This window comes from Crassostrea angulata, chromosome 1 (genome assembly GCF_025612915.1).
Source record: "Crassostrea angulata isolate pt1a10 chromosome 1, ASM2561291v2, whole genome shotgun sequence".
Classification (NCBI taxonomy): domain Eukaryota; kingdom Metazoa; phylum Mollusca; class Bivalvia; order Ostreida; family Ostreidae; genus Magallana; species Magallana angulata.
Genome location: NC_069111.1, coordinates 36530286 through 36551090, shown reverse-complemented (window position 1 = coordinate 36551090; position 20805 = coordinate 36530286). Strand labels below are relative to the sequence as shown.

The following is a 20805-nucleotide window of genomic DNA, read 5'->3' as shown; positions in this document are numbered from 1 at the left end:
ACTTCATTAATTTCCTCCAAAATCGTTTTGGGGCTATTTTGCAATTTTCTGCTACATAACGGGTATATGAGGTGAAGGCCTTTCCCCAGACACAGGTACATTATTCAAACTCAGCAGAGTGTAGTGAAATTAAGAGCATTATTGTAGGCTTACAGCTTGGTTATGCAAATGTCAGCAATATGTATCTATTTCGTAAATGTCCGATATCATATGCTATGTCAACCCGTGCACGCACGGGTCAAAATCTAGTAATCATTAATTAGATAAGAAAACAAAGTGTCTGGTTTCGAGAAACACTCTTTCTACAATAACTACAAGGAGCGTTCAATAAATAATGTCACTGACCAGATTGCACAAAGACATGGTTCAATTGGCCTTTGACTTTGTTTAACGCATGATTTGGTTCATATTCTACTTATGGCGTCCACGTTTCATCTTTAAAAACTACTTTGGGAAGCTTGCTCTTATATATATATATTATATATATATATATATATATATATATATATATATATATATATATATATATATATATATATATATATATAGACACTGTATGAAAATATGACTGGTAAGTCATCATACAATATGGCTGAAATTAGAAACTATATAAAATCATATGTCAGAACAGGTAAAGACAAACGAAATTTTTAAAGAACGGTTTTATGTGTATATATGGAAACAGGTGTATGTCACTGAGTCACGTTTAAAAGTAGGCCAGCAAGTTCAAAAATGACCAAAAAACCTTAAGGATAAGCAACCGATGAACGTCCTGGAGCACATACAACGAATGCAATACTTGCAAAAATAACCGATAACATTTTTAATGATGTTCGATTAAACAAACAGCAAATTTTGTAGGCATTTAATAAAACCATAGTCTGGAATTCGCGACATTCGACTTCATGACAACGCCCCAGCACATAAATCCCAGATTGTGAGATCATTTTTGGAAAAAGAAAAGGTTCTTGGTTTGTAATATCCTCCCTATTCACCCGATATATCTTCCTGTGATATTTTCTTTATCCCAAATCAAAGCGCTTGTCAGGAAGAAAATATGCTTCACGAAATGCTTAGGGCTCTGCCATTTATAAGTACTGTGGAACCATCATTGTTCGTAGGGGACCAATGCTCGTGGCTTTCTTGGGTTATTCTTGCCCACAAATTTACATCATAAGGAGTATTTTGTCTCCTTCTAAATCATTCCAAATGTTGATCAAAATTACATCATGTAGCCCATTCTTTTTTCAATCAGCTAAAGTGAAATAATAAAAATTTGAGTTCATTAGGAATGTTATCAATTTTAACTTTGTCCGACCAATAATTATTAAACTTCTTAAAAGACTTTCATGTGGATACAAAGTACACCATCACTTATTGACCAGAAGAATTTGTTTCTACCAAACCTGTGCGTGGTTTTGACTTCCAAGTATTTTCTCTTCATCAACTGACAAAATAAGGCCTAGATATCCTTTGCCATCATACTTAAATTGCATTTCATTTTATTAATAGGTAATGTGTTTTCCTTATTACTAAAAGAAGGTAAATTATTTTGGCATTAGGTTACGAAAAGGATCCCGAACCCGATCGGAGCGTGGTTTAAATAATCTATCATAAAGCCCCTCGGGCTTTATTGAATTTGACCTCACCTCATAACACTCAAAGGATGATTCCTTATTCCTTAATTAAGATCAAAACTACAATTGCACAACAACATAAAAGTGGCAAAATTTGTTTTTTTTACGGATTTTTTTTTCTCAGGGTCTACTTGATCTACAGCTTTTAAAATGAAAAGAAATTCGTAAACATAATTTGTTTATCAATATTTTTTATCGAAGATATCATTCCGTAAAATATATATCTATGCTAGTAAGAAAATACTTGAAAAAAATCCTGACCATATTGAGAAAATCAGTGTATGTTGTCGTTTTTATAGCGAAATAGCCACTTTAAAAAAGCGTAGTTGTTAACCATAAACTATGTACAAAGAGTGATACAATATAAAGCACTCAAATTTTGTACTACATTTTGTGTTTTTTATTTTCTATTCATCATTTTATGATAAAGAATAAAAGGTCTCTTCATTCATAATGTTCATGTAAATGTCAAAAATTTGCGTAGGGATACATATTGCTTTGCGGTGATATATGGGCGGTGGAAAGGATAAAAAAAGAGGATAATGCTAACGAATAGCAAATGTTTATGTTAAACATACTGAAATACGAAACATACTAGCTTAAAAAAAGAATCAATTTGCTCAAAAGCAAAATCAACAGACACCGAAGCAAAACAAACGATCGTGGTTGCAAAACCAACAGTCATTAATTGAAACAACGCTACATGGCGTGCAAATCTCTCTACGTCGTCGTGCGTTGTCCGTTAACAATTATACATACTTGACGTCTTTAAGCCAAAAGAAATCTAATTGGCATTATCACCCCTTAGCCCCCTTGAGCAAGGCCAAGTCCAAACTAATGAAACTCATGGCCACTGTGTCAGGGGTTCGACCTTTGGGCAGGATCTTTATGGGCATATAGTGAAAATATTTTTAAATCTTAGAAAATATTTTCTCTACTAGTACTTCCATTTTAGTGGGATATAATCTTATCCAATTATTATATTGTTTTTATATAGCTAGAACAAAACGAAGTTATGAATTCATGGCAACTGAGTCGATATGACCATAAATTGAAAATATATTTAAAAGTTATCGAACTCTACACATATCTATATTTGAAAAAATTAAACGCATGGCTATGATATCCATGAAGCCCTCTATCTAAATTGTGAAATTCATGACCACTGGATCAGGAGTGTAGGCCCTCGGGCATAGCTAACATTGGCATATAGTGAAGATGAATAAAAATTTATTTTTTCCGTACGTTCACAGTCGTTAGAGATAAAGTCAGTAGATATAAATAGGTTACCACAGATGACGTCATCACCTGGTCTATGTCAATCTTAATTAATCTGAATTAGCAGGTTTGTATTACACATGCTTCCTTTATATAGAAAAACAATTTTACAATCTTTTCTTAGACCCTTTAAAGCTGGAAGGAATCATTTCAGATTTCTAAAATTGAGTCTAGTGATTTTTGGGGTGAATTTGAGTGACTTTATATTATATAAATTTTGTAGAATTTTTGTCTCGAGTAAACATGTCACGAGGTAGTAACGCGACAGATTATGTCAACGAGGATTTCAAGGAATTTTACGTCCAGGCTCGCTTTACGACGGGCCTGATTCTCTATCCCATCTTCTGTGTCCTTGGCTTAATAGCCAATGGCTTGGGGATCGTCGTTATGTTACAGAAACAGATGCGATCGTCGACAAATGTGTACTTACTGGCACTGGCTATTTCAGACGGGATCAAAATCATCTGCGACGCCTTATATTTCTTGGTGGTGCTTTTCTTAGAAATTGATCCCAAAATTGGGAATCGTTTGTACATATGTTTGTACCCATACGCACATTATGTATTCAACGCGTCCCTGTGCATATCGGCATGGCTAACGGTGGCGGTTGCGGTGGAGCGTTATGTGTATGTATGTCATGTACATAAGGTCCGTACGTATTGCACGCTATCGCGGGCCAGGGCCATTTCCTTCAGTGTCTTCATCTTTATGAGTTTAGCCTGTATACCATATGCTCTGCGATACAAAACTGTTGAAAGCCAAAATAATTCAACAACTTGGATTAGTTACGACCTCAGTCTAACAGACTTATGGGCCGATCCAAAGTTTGCCTCCATCATCACATGGGTACAATATTTCATCCGAATCATCATTCCGCTTACAATGTTGGTTGTTCTGAACATTTTAATCATGTGTGGAATAAGGAAATGCCGTATTGGGAGGAAGAAGCACAGAATTACTGTCATGTTAATTGTTGTCATCATTGTTTTCATTATCTGTATGATTCCGGATGCTATCATGTCGACATTCCTCGGTTTTGGTTATCACGAGGAGGACTACTTAGCACGAGCTATAAGAGAGATCACCGATTTATTTTTGCTCATCAACACCGCTGTTAATTTTGTTATATACTGTGCATTTAACAGTATATTTTGGAAGAATTTCAAATCAATATTTTGCTCTTGTTGTATTCCAGAGAGAGCAATATCAGATGATTTTCAAATGAGACAACTTTATGGTCATAAAAACTCCAAATCGACAATGATGTAGACTTATGTTGTGAAGAAATACCGTTTTACAAACAGCTAATAGCAAATATGAGTTGAGTTACCAAACAATTCATATTTCTATAATTGTGTGATGTTTCATCGCTTTCTGTTTTCAAAGATGTTTTTGCACTGGTGTATCATTCAAAAAGATTATACATGTTTTAATTTTGTTTTGTTGTATTTATTAACTTTGTTAACTATCAATGCACTTAGATTAAGTAAGAAATTAAAAAAAATGGTTGATTAACTTTTATTTGTTGTTTATCATTTTTGTCGAATAAGTCAGATATGACCAAGAGGCGACAAAATGTGGTCCAGTCAAATAACTTGCATAGAGATTTGGCATGACCTTTGACCTTTACACTTGGTATCATAATGAATCCCGACTCAAAAAGCACTCTGCGAAGTAAGAATGATGTAGCGATAATTTCAATTTCGAGGTGAAAATTTTCAAGAACCATGGGTACTGTTTTGGAAGAATCGTATCTTCTTGGGCCTTTCCGGCAAGCTCGGAAAACATATCCGAGTTTGTTTTCCGAGCTTAAGGTAGTTAAGGTAAGGCTAGCTATTTGTTATAATATTTTAAAATAATTTTGCATAATAAGACTTAATTAAGCTACTGGTGCTTTTTGACATTTACAATAAGACACAAAACTTCATGTGAAGATGATTAAACGAAATTCAAATGGTAAAGTTTATTTACAGTAGTACAGTATTCCCAGAATCCCCTACTGTAGAGTCGAGCATGTGTATTTCAGGGAAAAAGACTAATGAAGTTGCTAGCGCTCGAGAGCGCTAGCAAAACACAAATCATTTATTATCAAGCTACTAGATTATTTAAACAATAAAATGCTTTCTTTGGTGATTCATTCGGGATATGAAGGTAGCGACATTGCAGAAAAAATACATAACCCGCTATGTAAATTTTTTTTGCAATGATCGCTACCTTCATTACCCGAATGAATCATCAAAGAAAGCATTTTATTGTTTATATTAACATCTTTCTTTTAGCCAATTGATAAATTGATTATGAAAAGTAAGTAAAATTCACTAAATTACTGTTAATGTACGTAACTACGTTAACTAAAAGAAACAGCCAAATCGTCTCCTGTGAGACTTTGAGTCTGACGTCGTCATGATTATTTCGTGCAGTCCGTGATTTTTCCTAGGTAGTTGTAGGTCTCGACCAATCGATAAACTGGGCGTGTCAAGTTTGGTCCTGTCACTTTCTTGTCAGTTTCAGCCGCTGTAGATTTCGACCAATCAATAAACGGGGCGTGTAGATTTCAATCTGGCTGTTTCTATAGAGCTATGAATTAACTATAAGTTTCCGTAAGAAATAGAGGGAATGATACTTGGTAGATGTAAATATATTCATATGTTTCATTATTAAATACTAGAAGTTACAGATAAGTAGCAATTCACCTGTTTGTAAATATTTAACTAAAAAAAACCTGATTTTTTCAGTACAAGTGGGATTGTACATGAAATTAGCTTAGCATACTAAATCATTTAGCATTCATTCTAATTTTTCATAGCATAGCATGTAAATTCCTTAACATTGCATAAGAATCTCAATCGACATTGTAGAAAGAACAATTAAAAAATTAAATCCTTTACTGGAAAACATAAGTTAAATTTACAACATATAATCTACTGTAGCAGTGGAATGAAGTTGTGTGCATACTAAGCAATTTTGTTCCAAGTAAATGTTACAGGTGAAACGATTGTTATTTATTGAATAAAAGCTATTTCACTGTTTTGAAAAAAATCTAAGTGAATTTAATCTGAACCTAGAAAAAAGAATAGAAACAAGATCAATGAAAATATACAACATGTATGAGAAAATAAGAGACACCACTCATTCTCGAAAATGACAAATTGAGAAAAATACAGTGCAATACGATAGTCTTTGATTCCGAATATAGTTAATGAATTGTTAAAAAATATAATGAAAAAAAAATGTGCATTTAATTGTAAATAATAATGATGAAAGAATATAATTATAGTAAAAAGTATTTTGAAATTGCCGCCAACCATGGCTGCCACGAGGATCAATGAAAACGAATTAGTTTTCTACAATGTTATATAAAATAAAAATATGTACGAATATACAAAACATATAAATTCAATTTTGTCCCGGGTGCCATGTGCGTCCTTCAGTCCCGTCCATTAGTCAACCAGTACCATGACCACCGCTGACACGTTCTAACATTCTTCGACCTTTGGATTTCCAAGCGTCTACCTGGAACAATATCGTCTTTCGGCCTATGATTAATGACTATGATTAAGCGACCAAGCCCTCGTGTATCCGTCGTCTACTAATTTGCCAACGCCTTCATCGCAAACTTTTATGCCATATAGTTATACACTAAATTTGTTCATATGATATAAAAAAAACCCAAAAAACTCGTCGTTAAATGGCTGTTGTAAAACGCTTGAGTGCTTGGACCTATAACCATTTCATATATCTTTCATAAATCACCCTTTCATACGTAGTTCCACTTTTCATACAGTTCGAACACACTATCTAGTAAATGTAAATTCTTATACAATTCGAACACACTATCTAAATGTGAATTCTCATACAATTCGAACACACTGATTACCTGGTAAATATAATTACAGCAAGATAAATGCATCTTGCAGGAAAAAAGTTTCACTATGACTCGCATCAATAAGTTTGTCTTACTCGACTGGAGATTCAGCTACCATGGATATAAGCTAATGTGCCTTCAAATTAACATTACTGAGCCAATCTCTTTGATATAAGAAAAACCTGCGCAACCCAAGGCAAATATGATATCTCTTTATATATCCATTGGCCAACTGACCAGAACAAACGGGCTCCCAAAAGGATAATGTAATTGAAATAAGCTTATCTTTTAAAAAAATTGGTGAGTTAGCGCTGTAGCCATCATAAAACAAAAGAGATTTCTAAACCATTGGTTTAATTTTCCTAATCGAATAATTATTAATAGAAGGGCCCAGTGTTGTACTGGAATTGCGTTGGGTGGGGTGGGAGGTCTCAATTTAGAATTGCAAATCCAGAGTGGGCTTCACATCACCAATGGCATGGCTCATTCACTGTGCTTTAATCGTTGTGTTTACTAAAATTTCAATTTCGAGGTGAAAATTTAATTTTGTAGCAATCGTATCTTTTCAGGCCTTTCCGGCAAGCTCGGAAAACATATCCGAAGTTGTTTTTCGAGCTTTGAGGTAATAAAGATAGAGCTGGCTACAGTGTATTTATAATTTTAGAATTAAACTCGGCAATATAAGACCTAAGCTACTGTTACTTTTTGACATTTACAATAGAACACAAAATTTCAGATCATGTGGAGATGATACAACGAAATTCGCATGGTACAATTTATATACATCAGAACAGTATTCCCAGAATCCCCTACCATGAAGTCCACATGCGTATTCCAGATAAACAGACCAACGTAGTTGCTCGCGCTCGACGGCGTTAACAACAAAAGAGGGTTAACAAAGTATTAAAAAAAATATCAAACATACAAAACACAAAGTCGACATTGATTGTGACTATGACTTTAGAAAAAAACAACTTGGCGATATCCTTCTTATGTAATAAAATAATTTCAATGTCAGGTTTGGGAAACACCACAGGATAAATATCACCGTCACCGGACCACTTAACTGGTGGTTTAAGCTACATAACAACAACATTGTATATGTTCATTCCATGAGAACGAAAATCTTGTTCCTTTTGTTCCAAAAAATGTTCACCTAGATTATATGTTTATATGAATATTTCATCATTATTGCATCTGCTGAGTGAAATCAAGAGGAGGGAGTTTATGTGAACATTACACCGCCATTATATTTGCTCAGTGAAATCAAGAGGAGGGAGAATATATCAGCTTTGGTCTCCTTAACTAATTTTAAAAATTAAAAAATCTGTCATGTAACTTTTTTTTTACTTTAGATTAAAAGTAAGTTAAGGATATTGGTACTAAAAATCCATTTGTTATGAATGAAAGTAAATAAAGTAAATATCAGTAACCGATTTATTCCCTGAGTTCATTACTTTTTCATGTGAAAACTTGTCAATGACTACTGTACACGCATATTCTCCACTTCTTAAAGAAGGCTTTTAATTCATGTTTAGTAATCATAATTTTAAATGTCATTTTCTTACTCAGGATTTGATTTATACAACTGCGAAATCACAAATATACATATCACTTTCCCAATCCCTGAGAATATTTTTACTAAAAAGGCCAAAACTCATGTCATAATCATATATTTACATCTACCGAGTATTATTCCCTCTATTTCTTACGGAAACTTTTAGTTAATTCATAGCCAGACCCGTTAACGCGGGCTATGTATTTTTTCTGCAATGTCGCTACCTTCATACTCAAAATGAATCAAGAAAGAAAGCATTTTATTGTTTAAATCAATGACAAATATGTATCCCGATATTTGCCAGAAGAACAGATAGTCTCATAGTTCAATGAAGTCTTCAGGGCTGTGGTTAATATATTACAGAACACATTTTGTCAACATTTTACAGTGTATAACTTATTTTCGAAAGCATCGCGAGGAGATCCGCTTAACGGTACGCCTGTCAATAAAATCTTCATTTGTTCTTTCTACAGCATTATTGTAAATAATAGCATTTATGTAAATTGTGATATGTTATTTTTATGCCAGTACCAAAAATAATAGTCTAGTCAAAATATTATTGTAATTCTAATTTTTGAGTATTTTTGAGCATTTAGCTGATCTTCTTTAATTGTCTACATTAGCCAATCAGAGTGCGGCGTTTAGTCACGCGATGTTTTGACTACGTCATTTTAAATGTCAGCTGTCAACAAGTTTGTAAATACCGCATAGTAAGTATGCATTTCTGTATAAAAAATTAAGTCTAGCGTTTACTTTTTAAATAATGTTAAAACAATATTTTCAAATAAGAGAAACTTGTCAATAAAGAACTTTAATAACATGACCATCACACAAAATTTTAAAATCTGTAACATTGTTAAGTTTTCTTGCTGGACCAAATAAAACAGATTCCGTCTTACCAAGATAAAGTGACAATTTGTTGTCAACTTACCATGAGGAACACTTTTCAAGAACACTGCCCAGTTTTTGTTCAATAATATCAGGATCTCTGTATGCATGAAAAAGAGCACTATCATCGGCATACAATATACGTTTGCATTCATCTTCAACACTGGTGGCCATATCGTTTACATATATTGAAAAATAAAAGAGGACCTAAATACTACCTTGGGGAACACCAAAATTTAGCATACTACATGTAAAATCAGATGAAATGTTATTGACAGGGACTTGTTGTTGTCTACATGAAAGATAATATTTTAACAATTCAGTGGAAACTAAAACTTCTACTATTAGTCATTCATTATCACATCCCAATATTAGATTTTAGTAATTTGTCCTTAAGTCATTTCACATATTGGACATAACGGTTTTCAAGAAGATCAAAATCAAATGGGATATAAACCTACATCAAACTTGTGAAGCCCAACAATTGTCCATGGGCCAATAAAAAATGTGTCAAAATGCTTGCATATAAGTTAAACCATATATCATAACATTTTAGTTTTTTGTGAATTTAAATGTTTTCCTTAAGTTTGTAAATTAGGCCCCCAAATGAGGCCCCACCCTACTCCTGAAAAATTTAATTTTGACAAATTTGAATCTACACTATCTACGCTTGCTTTCACTAAAGTTGACCTTTACTAAAAAATGGGGTTTTTTTTAAAAAATTTTCTCTGCATATTCCAATATAAAAAATTTAAGCCCTTCCCATTGTGTCCCCCTCTACCCCGGGAATCATGATTTGAACAAACATGAATCTACCCTACCTGAGGATACATCACACAGAAGTTACAGCCTTTGTGACCAATCGTGTTCTAAGTAGAAGATTAAAAAAATTCTCTATTTAATTTGAACCCCCCCCCCCATTGTGGCCCCACTTACCCCCGGCAACCATGATTTGAACAAACTTGATTCTACACTATCTGAGGATGCTTCCACACAAGTTTCAGGTTTTTGAAAAATATCAACATATTTTAATACAAAAAGTGATCAGAAAAGCTCACATGAGCTTTCAGCTCAGGTGAGCTTAAAACGTAGACACCTACATATATCTAATGAACACTATATTATTACGATTTTTGAAGAAAAAAATGTTGCATACTTGTTACGTTATGCATACTAGTATGTGTTCAATATATGATTGACTTGCAACAAAGAATGTTTTATGTCCTTTTTTGTGACATGATTTTCAATAAGGTTGTTTATGCAAACAGCGCTCTAGAGATGTAGTGTTTACAGTTTGTACTTTTCAAAGTAACCAAGGTGTATAATTTTACGATTGGGGGCCTCGAAATCGAACCAAATTACTTTAAAAGTGAATTAGTCATGTTCTGCTTTCTACCACTAAGCCATTTTATGATTAATAATACGTGAGTATAGATTTTTTAACTAAGTAAATCGGAATGGTGTCCACTGCTGGTAACCTATATTTCCCTGACCTGTGGTTCCCATATAGTTTTAAAGAGCATTCTGTTTACATGTGCATCAATTGATTTCGTTGATTATGAACAAAACCCATTTTGAAACCATTAACTTTATAGACGTTCAGCTACAATTTCAGAACTTTTTGGTCTCGATGGGCAAACTAATTTTGTCATGTCTCAGCTTGTCTGAAATAGTAGCTGCACACGTTTATTCCAAAAGGCAAATGTCCTACAAACGTCGAGATTAAAGACCTTGGGTTCGCATGAGACCCATAATTGATATGTATGCTATAATTGATAAACATGTAGGTAAATTGATCGCAAAACATACTTGGAATTAAGGTAGTGCAGAGCAGTTCAGAAATTTATACAATTTCTATTTTTCAAACTTTTACATTTCGTTCTTTCGTATTAAGGTGGAATAACATATCATCAAAAAATGGCTGACCTCTGATCGAAACGACATTTCGTTTTATTGAAAAGATTTCATCGACGGTAATATGTGATTTATTCCATAGCCGAATGGATAGAGTGGCGGGCATGTGATCAGAACATGTACATAACGAGTTCGAATCCCACAGGGGCTTTTGTTGTTACTTACTGAATTTATTTTTTTAGATATTCATTTTTTATCCCAAAGCTGCAAATTTTTCGCTTATTTGACATACATGTATGTACAGTTTATTCATCATTATATTTTTCATAATAAAATAATTTACTGTTCATTTGAGTGACCTTTTCCAGGTGTGTTATTCCAACTTAAACTGTAACTAATTATTATAGAAATCTGGCCTCACAATTTTCCCCACATCAATTAAAAAACACCATTTCAAACTTCTTTTATGTGTCTATATATGTATTTTTTAAAGAGCATCAGAGTTGCCCCCCCCCCCCCCTCAATAGTAAATGAAAGAACGAAATGTTTGCCATATAAGAATTTATTCCTCTCAGCTCTGAGGCCCATGAAACCTGCTTGTTGACGCAGAGCGATATTTCTTCATCCTTAGACATGACAAATTTTGTTGCCTCGGAAACGCTGAGCTCATATTACTGCGGGAGATAACAGTTAACAAAAATTCAAAAGATGCAACTCTAACTCATTGAATAAAAGAGAAAATACAGGTGCGGATTTGTTTTAAATACGGAGCACTTCGCTTGTTATTGAAAGTATTTTATCAAGGAATTAATATCATCCGAACTGGACTAAAAAAAGTTAAAAGCAAGCAAAAGAACGCCAAAATTACACTTTGATATTATATAACGAGACACACAAACCATGAAGGGGTCACGAAAATAGTCAATCAGCGTGTAGTAAATGATGTCGGTGTTTATTTCCATATATCGAGATTTTTTCATCTCTGATAAAATGTCTCGTCTTGAGACTCTTCAAGCGCTTATTTAAACTTTGCAGACAAAAACAGCGCAATTAGATATGAGAAGAGTGAAGTTTTCGACTTCCTTTGTACGTGGCAAACCGTCCAATTTTGTCTCCTTTTTCTGTGTAAACAACCTTGAACTAGAAATATTGACGTCACTATACTCAGATAAGTTCATAAAATAATTGTATCACCGTTTTATTATGTAACTCAGTCATCCTCGCTCTACTTTGATTAAACAAGTTCAAAAAGGCAACAGCAAATTAAGTTAAGAGTTTTCCTAAAACGTTGCGAAGAACTAATGGCCTTCTCAAATTTCTTCCACGGAGACCGTCTATCTCTGTGAAGTCAATCTTTACTCGGTTTCGTTGATGAATTTTTAAAACAGACCGACATACACTGAGTCCGCTTTTTGTTAAGTTTGTGATAAACAACCGTGAGGTTTGTATTTTAATAACATATTTTCTCAAAAGCAGTGAGTTATAGAATAGTTTTGTATATAAATAAAATTCAATCCATTTTAAGAAACAAATAATACAAAACATCCCTTTTATTTACTTAAAGTAGAAAAAAACATGGTACCACATATTTTGAAATTTCGAAACTTGAATATAAACTTATTTTCGTTAAAGGGTGTGTAACTTTTGTTTCTTTTAGAGTAAACATCTGTAATTTTAACATAGTCATCAATGATAATTAGACTTTGTGTCCCTTAAATTTCAAGATAATATCAAAAGTATTTTTATTTATTTTCACCACTGTAAAATATTTTAATTCCCTTATTCATTTAAAACTCATGATTAAATTTTCATTATTTTGTTAAGATATCTTATTAAAGAAAACCTCCAAGTGTTGCAAATATAAAATGACACATGTAGGTTTGAAGCGATGAGGACGAAAAAGTGAAACTACATTTACAGGTTCCATTCCATTGAACAAAAATACATGTATATAAGTTATTTAAGAGAAAAATTCATTCTTTGAAAATTTTAAGGTTTATATTATCTATTGTGAATTGAAATACCTTTAGTACTGTCTGTCCATGTTCAAACCTGTTTTGTTCACATTTATTGAATCAATTTAAAAAATAACCCACCCACCCCCCCAAAGAAAAAAAAGAAAAAAAAGCTAAATGTCATTTATGTATTCTACACTACTTGAGAATTTTTAAAATATATTTTTTGTTTGTGTATATTCCCTGTGTAATGGGTGACCCCCATTGAGGCCCCACCTTATACCTGGAAATCATTTTTTTTTTAAATCTTGAATGTACACTACCTGAGGATGCTTCCAACAATTTTTTTAATATTTTTAAATTATCTTCCCTTTAAAGAGGACGTGATGATTATTCATTTTAACAAATTATTTTAATCTCATTACCAAAGAATGCTTTAGGTCAGGTTTTTTTTCAAAATTGCCCCAGTGATTCTTATAAAAATGTAAAAGGTTACGGACCAATGTGCGGATGCACGCTGGACAAAAAAAATAGATAATCACAGATTACAAAGCTCGCCAAGACGAGGTATCACCTTTATGAAGCATCACCTATATGAAACCAATGCATATTATCTGAGAATCATAATTAATGATCTTGAATAAACATGGATACTGTTTTAACACAATATTGTATTACTACATCATATGTTAAAAATGATATAATCATATGTTCATTTCATACTGTATTATAAGATACAATGTTCATCAATACAATAATATAAAATAGGATATTGCATCCTATGATTCTTACCGTGCGGCAATGTATATCATATAATACAATAAAATACTGTAATAAATAATGATGCAACATCAAATTGTAACATGATATTACATTGTATTGTGTTATACATTATTGTATTTGATCACATAATACAATATTACTATATATATGAAACAATATAGTATCAGATAAAACAATATCATATCACATTAAACATCTAAATATTGTAACATTTGATATTATATTGTCAATGAATAATATATAATGATTTTGTATTGTATGATATTGATACAAAATATGATATTTTATTATACTTTCATGTAAAATACTGAAATCTGATTGGATTAGACGCAGTTGATAATCCCTTCTATTACCCTCAGCAGTAGCAACACACTTGGCAACGGGTAACACAACATAAATTATGTGCGTACGGTTCGCCGTAGAATTCACTTTATTTCTGTATAAAAGCAGTAAAATTTTCTTTAAAATCAAGACATTCAGTATAATAAAATAAATAGTGCCTGTTTGGGAGGGTAACTGTTGAAATTGACGCCCCTCGAAAACCATTGTCAACCTCCGCTTCGCGTCGGTTGACAATGGTTTTCTCGGGGTGTCAATTTCAACAGTTACCTTCCCAAACAGGCACTATTTATATAGTATCATATAATACAATATAATTTGATAAAACAATATATTTACATTCTACTGTGTTTTTCCATTAAATTCCGTGATGTTTAAATGCCTCTAAATGCAACTCCTATTCACTGCGTATGAATTTACTAGTAATTTACATAAGTAGTTCTCAAACAGTGATTTCTATGTTATCGGTTAAAAAATGTATTTCATGAATGTTGTCAAAACACCATGTTTTATAATCATTCAACAAAAAAATTGAATTTGTTGTTAAAAGCAACATTTCAAGTTATTTATCATGGATTATATTTTCATGCTCGTCGATCTCATCTCAACGGTCTATGTGAAAACCAGTTTAAACCGGTTTTACAAAACAGCTGTTCTTGCTGTTACTTATTCACTCCCTCCATGATCTGCACTTTATATAGATTTATTTAAGTAAACAATTGATTTCTTCAGTAAGAGAATGTAAATATAAGCATTGAATGATTTATTTTTGACGTCGTCGTGTCAATAACTGCCGTCAGGTGAGCAGACAAATTATCATAACGCGCTAACGCACGTTATTCAATTTGTCTGCTCACCTGACGGCAGTTATTGACACGACGACGTCAAAAATGAATCATTCAATGCTATAGTATCATATCATATGATACAATATCACGTGATATAGTTATATGTTATCTAAAACAATATTATACAATACAATTTCGTATCATATGATACAATAATATATATTAAATAACATATAATACAATTTCGTGTGATAATATGTAATTTAAAACCAATATCATATAAAACAACATAATACTATATGATATATTGCAATATCGTATATCATATAACACAATCTCGTAGCATCCTTGATAATGGAGATCAGACACTGCATCTGAAGCTACTTTCTGAAGCTGCGATTTATTTACATTATGGTTAAATCAATTATGCAATCTTTTATCTATAAAACATGTGACCTGTTCCAAAAAACTAAACCTCATCCAGCAACCGAAACCTATGGCCCAGATTCAGCATTTAAGCCTGCCAAGTGAATCAGTATCTTAAGATGCATCATCCATACAAGTTTGGTGAAGTAATGACCGGTAATAACTATGATTTAATCATCAGAGGGCACATGCTCCAAAAACTTTCACCAGCTCTTAAATCTTTAACCTCTTCCGGCATCCGAAACCTATGGCCCGGATTCAGCATTCAAGCCTGTCAGGTGCATCAGTAACATAAGCACCATCAATGCAAGCGTTGTGATGTTAATACCCGTTAAAATTAAGATATATTTTTTAGCATCCTTGATTTTGGAGATCAGGCTCTGCATCTGAAGTTACCTCTGCGATTCATCTATATTATGGTTAAATCAACTATGCAAGTTTGAAAAAGTACTGTTATCTATTAAACATGTTACCTGTTCCAAAAAACTAAACCTCATCGCAGCATCCGAAACCTATGGCTCAGATTCAGCATTTAGGCCTGCCAAGTGAATCAGTATCTTAAGATGCATCATCCTTGCAAGTTTTATGAAGTTAGGACCAGTAATAAAAAAGATATAATCATCAGAGTGCACCTGCTCCAAAAACTTTAACCAGCTCTAAAAACATTAACCTCCTCCAGCATCTGTAACCTTTTTGCTCAGATTCAGCATTCAAGCCTGTCAGGTGCATCAGTGTCATAAGACCCACCATCCCCGCAAGTTTGGTGAAGATAGGACCAGTTATAACTAAGATATAATCATTAGATGGCGCCTGCTCCAAAAACTTTAACCATCTCTTAAAACCTTAACCCCATTCAGCATCCGAAACCTATGGCTCAGATTCAGCATTCAAGCCTGCGAGGTGCATCAGTATTATAAGATGCACCATCCATGCAAGTTTGGTGAAGATAGTAGTAACAGTAGTAATTTAGATATTGTTATCAAAGATTACCTGCTCCAAAAACCCTAACCTTCTCCTGGCCCAGATTCAGCATCCAAGTCTCTCAAGTCCATAAATAGGACCAGATGCATCATCCATGCAAGTTTGGTGAAGTTAGGACAATTAGAAACGTAGATATACAGGACCTGCAAGAAACACTTTAACCAGGTCCGGACGCCGACGCCGAGGGTATAGCATAAGCTCCCCCGACTTCGCCTCGATGAGCTAAACATAGGTAATCATAGATTACTACGCTCACCGAGACGGAGCATCACCCTTATGAGACATCACCTTCATAAGACCACCTTTATCATTTTATATGAAAATCATACTTTATGATCTTGGATATTCATGGATTCTGTTTTGACAAAATATCGTATATCATCTGATGAATTTTTTTATGATAATCATATGTTCATATGTTAATCAATACAATGATATAAAATTAAATATTGCATCATGTCATATTTCTAATATAATATATATCATATAATAAATAAAATACCGTAATAAACAATAATGAGATTTGATATTGTAACGTATGATATGACATTGTATTGTGTTATACCTTATTGTATTTGATCACATAATACAATATCATAAAATATAATACAATATAGTATCATATTACAATATCATATTACATAATACATCATAACACTGAAACATGATATTATATTGTACAATATAGAATGATATTGTATTGAATGACACTGAAACATATTTGATACATTATATGATATTATATCATATAATACAATATAATTTGATTCCAACATTGTATCTTATCAAATGATACAATATTATGTGATATGGTAAAATATTATAAAATACATTATTATATTATACATATTGCATTATATGAAACAATGAAATATATTACAATATCATATAATACAACTTCATGTGATATGATAATATATCATATAAACCAATATCGTATCAAACAATATCGTATGATACAATATTATATATTACAATATCATATAATACAATTTCATGTGATATAATTCTATATTACTGAAACCAATATCATATTATACAATATTGTATGATACAATATTATAGAATATACAATATTGTATCATAGGATACAATATAATATTTTGCAATATCTTATGTAATTGTATCATGTGATAAAATAATAAATTAAAAATACAATATAATATTATACAATATTGTATCATAATATACAATACTATACATAACAATATCATGATACATAATCATTTCATAAAATATCAAAAAAATTGATACAATATCATATCGTATCGTATAACTTTTTATAATATTACATATGATATCATATTGTATCATATCAAACAATATTGTTTCATATCATACAATACTTTTCATAGGAATCATGTTATATCATTTATCAACAAACACATCTATCTATCGAGCTGGTTTGAGTGAGGTAGGAGATTTCTTTAGCATCCTTGATAATGGAGATCAGGCTCTGCTTCTGAAGCAACCTCTGCATTTAATTTATAATAAAGTTAAATCAACTATGCAAGCTATCATCTATAAAACATGTGACCTGTTCCAAAAAACTAAACCTCATCCAGCATCCGAAACCTATGGCTCAGATTCAGCATTCAAGCCCATCAGGTGCATTTGTATCATAAGACGCATCATCCATGCAATTTTGGTGAAGTTTGGACCAGTAATAACTACGATATCATCATCAGAGGGCACTAGCAATTAAAACCTTAACTTCCTCCAGCATCCGCAACCTATGGCTCAGATTCAGCATCCATGCCTGTCAGGTGCATCTGTATCATAAGACACACCATCCATTCAAGTTTGGTGAAGTTAGGACCAGTAATAACTAAGATTTATTTTTTAGCATCTTTGATAATGGAGATCAAGCTCTGCATCTGAAGCTACCTCTGCGATTCATTCATATTACAGTTAAATCAACTATGCAAGTTTGAAATAGTACTATCATCTATTAAACATGTGACCTGTTCCTAAAAACTTAACTTTATCCAGCATCCGAAACCAGACTATGCATTCAAGCCTGTCAGGTGCATCAGTATCATAAGACACACCATCCATGGAAGTCTGGTGAAGTAAGGACAAGTAATAACTAAGATATCATCATCAGAGGGCACCTGTTTCAAAAACTTTATCTAACCAGCTCTTAAAACCTTAACCTCCTCCAGCATCCGAAACCTATTGCTCAGATTCAGCATTCAAGCTTGTCAGGTGCATCAGTATCATAAGACGCACCATCCATACAAGTTTGGTGAAGTTAGGACCAGTAGTAACTAAGATATAATCATCAGAGGGCACCTACAACAAAAACTTAACCAGCTCTAAAAACCTTAACCTCTTCAAGCATCCGAAACCTATTGCTCAGATTCAGCATTCAAGCTTGTCAGGTGCATCAGTATCATAAGACGCACCATCCATACAAGTTTGGTAAAGTTAGGACCAGTAGTAACTAATATATATTCATCAGAGGGCACCTGCAACAAAAACTTACCCAGCTCTAAAAACCTTAACCTCTTCCAGCATCCGAAACCTATTGCTCAGATTCAGCATTCAAGCTTGTCAGGTGCATCAGTATCATAAGATGCATCATCCATACAAGTTTGGTGAAGTTAGGACCAGTAGTAACTTAGATATTGCTATCAATGGGCACCCGCAACAAAAACTTTAACCTGCTCCAAAAACCTTAACCTCCTCCAGCATCCGAAACCTATAGCTCAGATTCAGCACTCAAGCATGTCTGGTGCATCAGTATCATAAGGCACACCATCCATGCAAGTTTGGTAAAGTACAGACCAGCAGTAACTAAGATACTGCTATCAAAGGGCACCTGCAACAAAAACTTTAACCTGGTCCAACAACCTTAACCTCCTCCAGCATCTGAAATTTAGGACCCAGATTCAGCATCCAAGTCTTTCAAGTCCATAAGTAGGTCCAGATGCATCATCCATGCAAGCTTGGTGAAGATAGGACAAGTAATAGCTTATATACAGGACCTGCAACAAAAACTTTAACCAGATCCGGACGCCGACGCCGACGCCGACGCCACCGCCGACGCCGACGCCGAGGGTATAGCATAAGCTCTCCTTGACTTCGTCTCGGTGAGCTAAAAATCAGAAAAGCCCACTTAAATGTTTAGCTCGAATAAGCTTAAAAAACAACAACCGCAGTATTTAGTGCCTGTCAATATCCTTCTGAAACACGTCACTATAAAATCAATGATCAAGTTGGCGAGTGTCAATGGCTATCGCGTGCAGCACATCTTCATGACAAAAATCGACAGTGTATAAAGTAAATTTGTTGAAACCTTCGTGAATTTTTGATGATATTTAGTTGTAGATTTTCCAAAAAGACAACTTTTGTTTTGATCTTTTATTGCTGTCCCTTTTTTCTTTCCTGATTGCTCAGAGCAGCCAGGAATCAAACTGACTGAAAACTAAATAATACTAACCATAAAAGATATTCCTACATGTATGTAAATATTTGACCCCACATTGTGGCTAGAGCTTCCCCCTGGGGATCATGATTTAAACAAACATAATCAATACTACCTTCAAGTTACAGCATTTTTTACCTATTGTTTTTTTTTAGGACAAAATTGTAAAATTTATTCTTCTACATTTTCCTATGTAAAAATTCGAAACCATCCCCCCCCCCCTCCCCCCGGTTGTGCTGGTTTACACAAAACATCCTTGAGTGAAGGGGGTTTAAGTAAATGTATGTTAAAATGAAGGGCCAGGCCCTTTTCAAAAGGAGATAATTAAGAACTATTAAAATTTTACTGGTATCTTTAAAAAATCTTCTCAAAATCCATTTGATTTGAAAAGCCAATACTTGCTACCTTGCACTGGCATAATTATCCGGCAGGGGTTCATGTTATTGAACTATAATGCAAGACCTGACCTAATACCTCAAAGTATTTCTTGATACATATGACTGTTAGTAGCAAGCGGCTTAGCCATGTTTTCAGATAACAGATCATAATGAGACCAACGCAACACAAGCGTATTTTGTGACGTTATAACAATTAACATGTCTTGATGTGTGAAAGACAGCCAAGAATGAGAAAACAACATGATTTTTGTTTAAAAGCTAATAGAAACAATCACGTAATCTGAGTCTGACATTTTCATGATTATTTCGCGCAGTGCGTGATTTTTCTTAGATCGCTGCAGGTTTAGACCAATCGATAAACGGGGTGTGTACATTTTCAGTCCCGTCAGTTAACAATAACTCTCCGTAAAAAGGGAATCTTGCTCGGTAGGTGTGATATTATATAAATAGTGCCGTTATCCTCCCAAACAGGCACTATTTATTTTATTATACTGAATGTCTGAATTTTAGAGATTTTTTTACTGCTTTTATATAGAAATGACGTGAATTCTACGGCAAACCGTACGCGGATAATTTACGCGCATGTAATAATTCGTTTTATTATACCTCATTATGATTATTCTAT

General features: G+C 33.4%; 1 pseudogene; it reads left to right on the top strand.

Annotated features, from left to right (window-relative positions):
- Positions 1 to 3064: 3064 nt before the first annotated feature.
- On the top strand, positions 3065 to 4413 carry LOC128162145 (sex peptide receptor-like; annotated as a pseudogene).
- The last annotated feature ends 16392 nt before the right edge of the window (positions 4414 to 20805 follow it).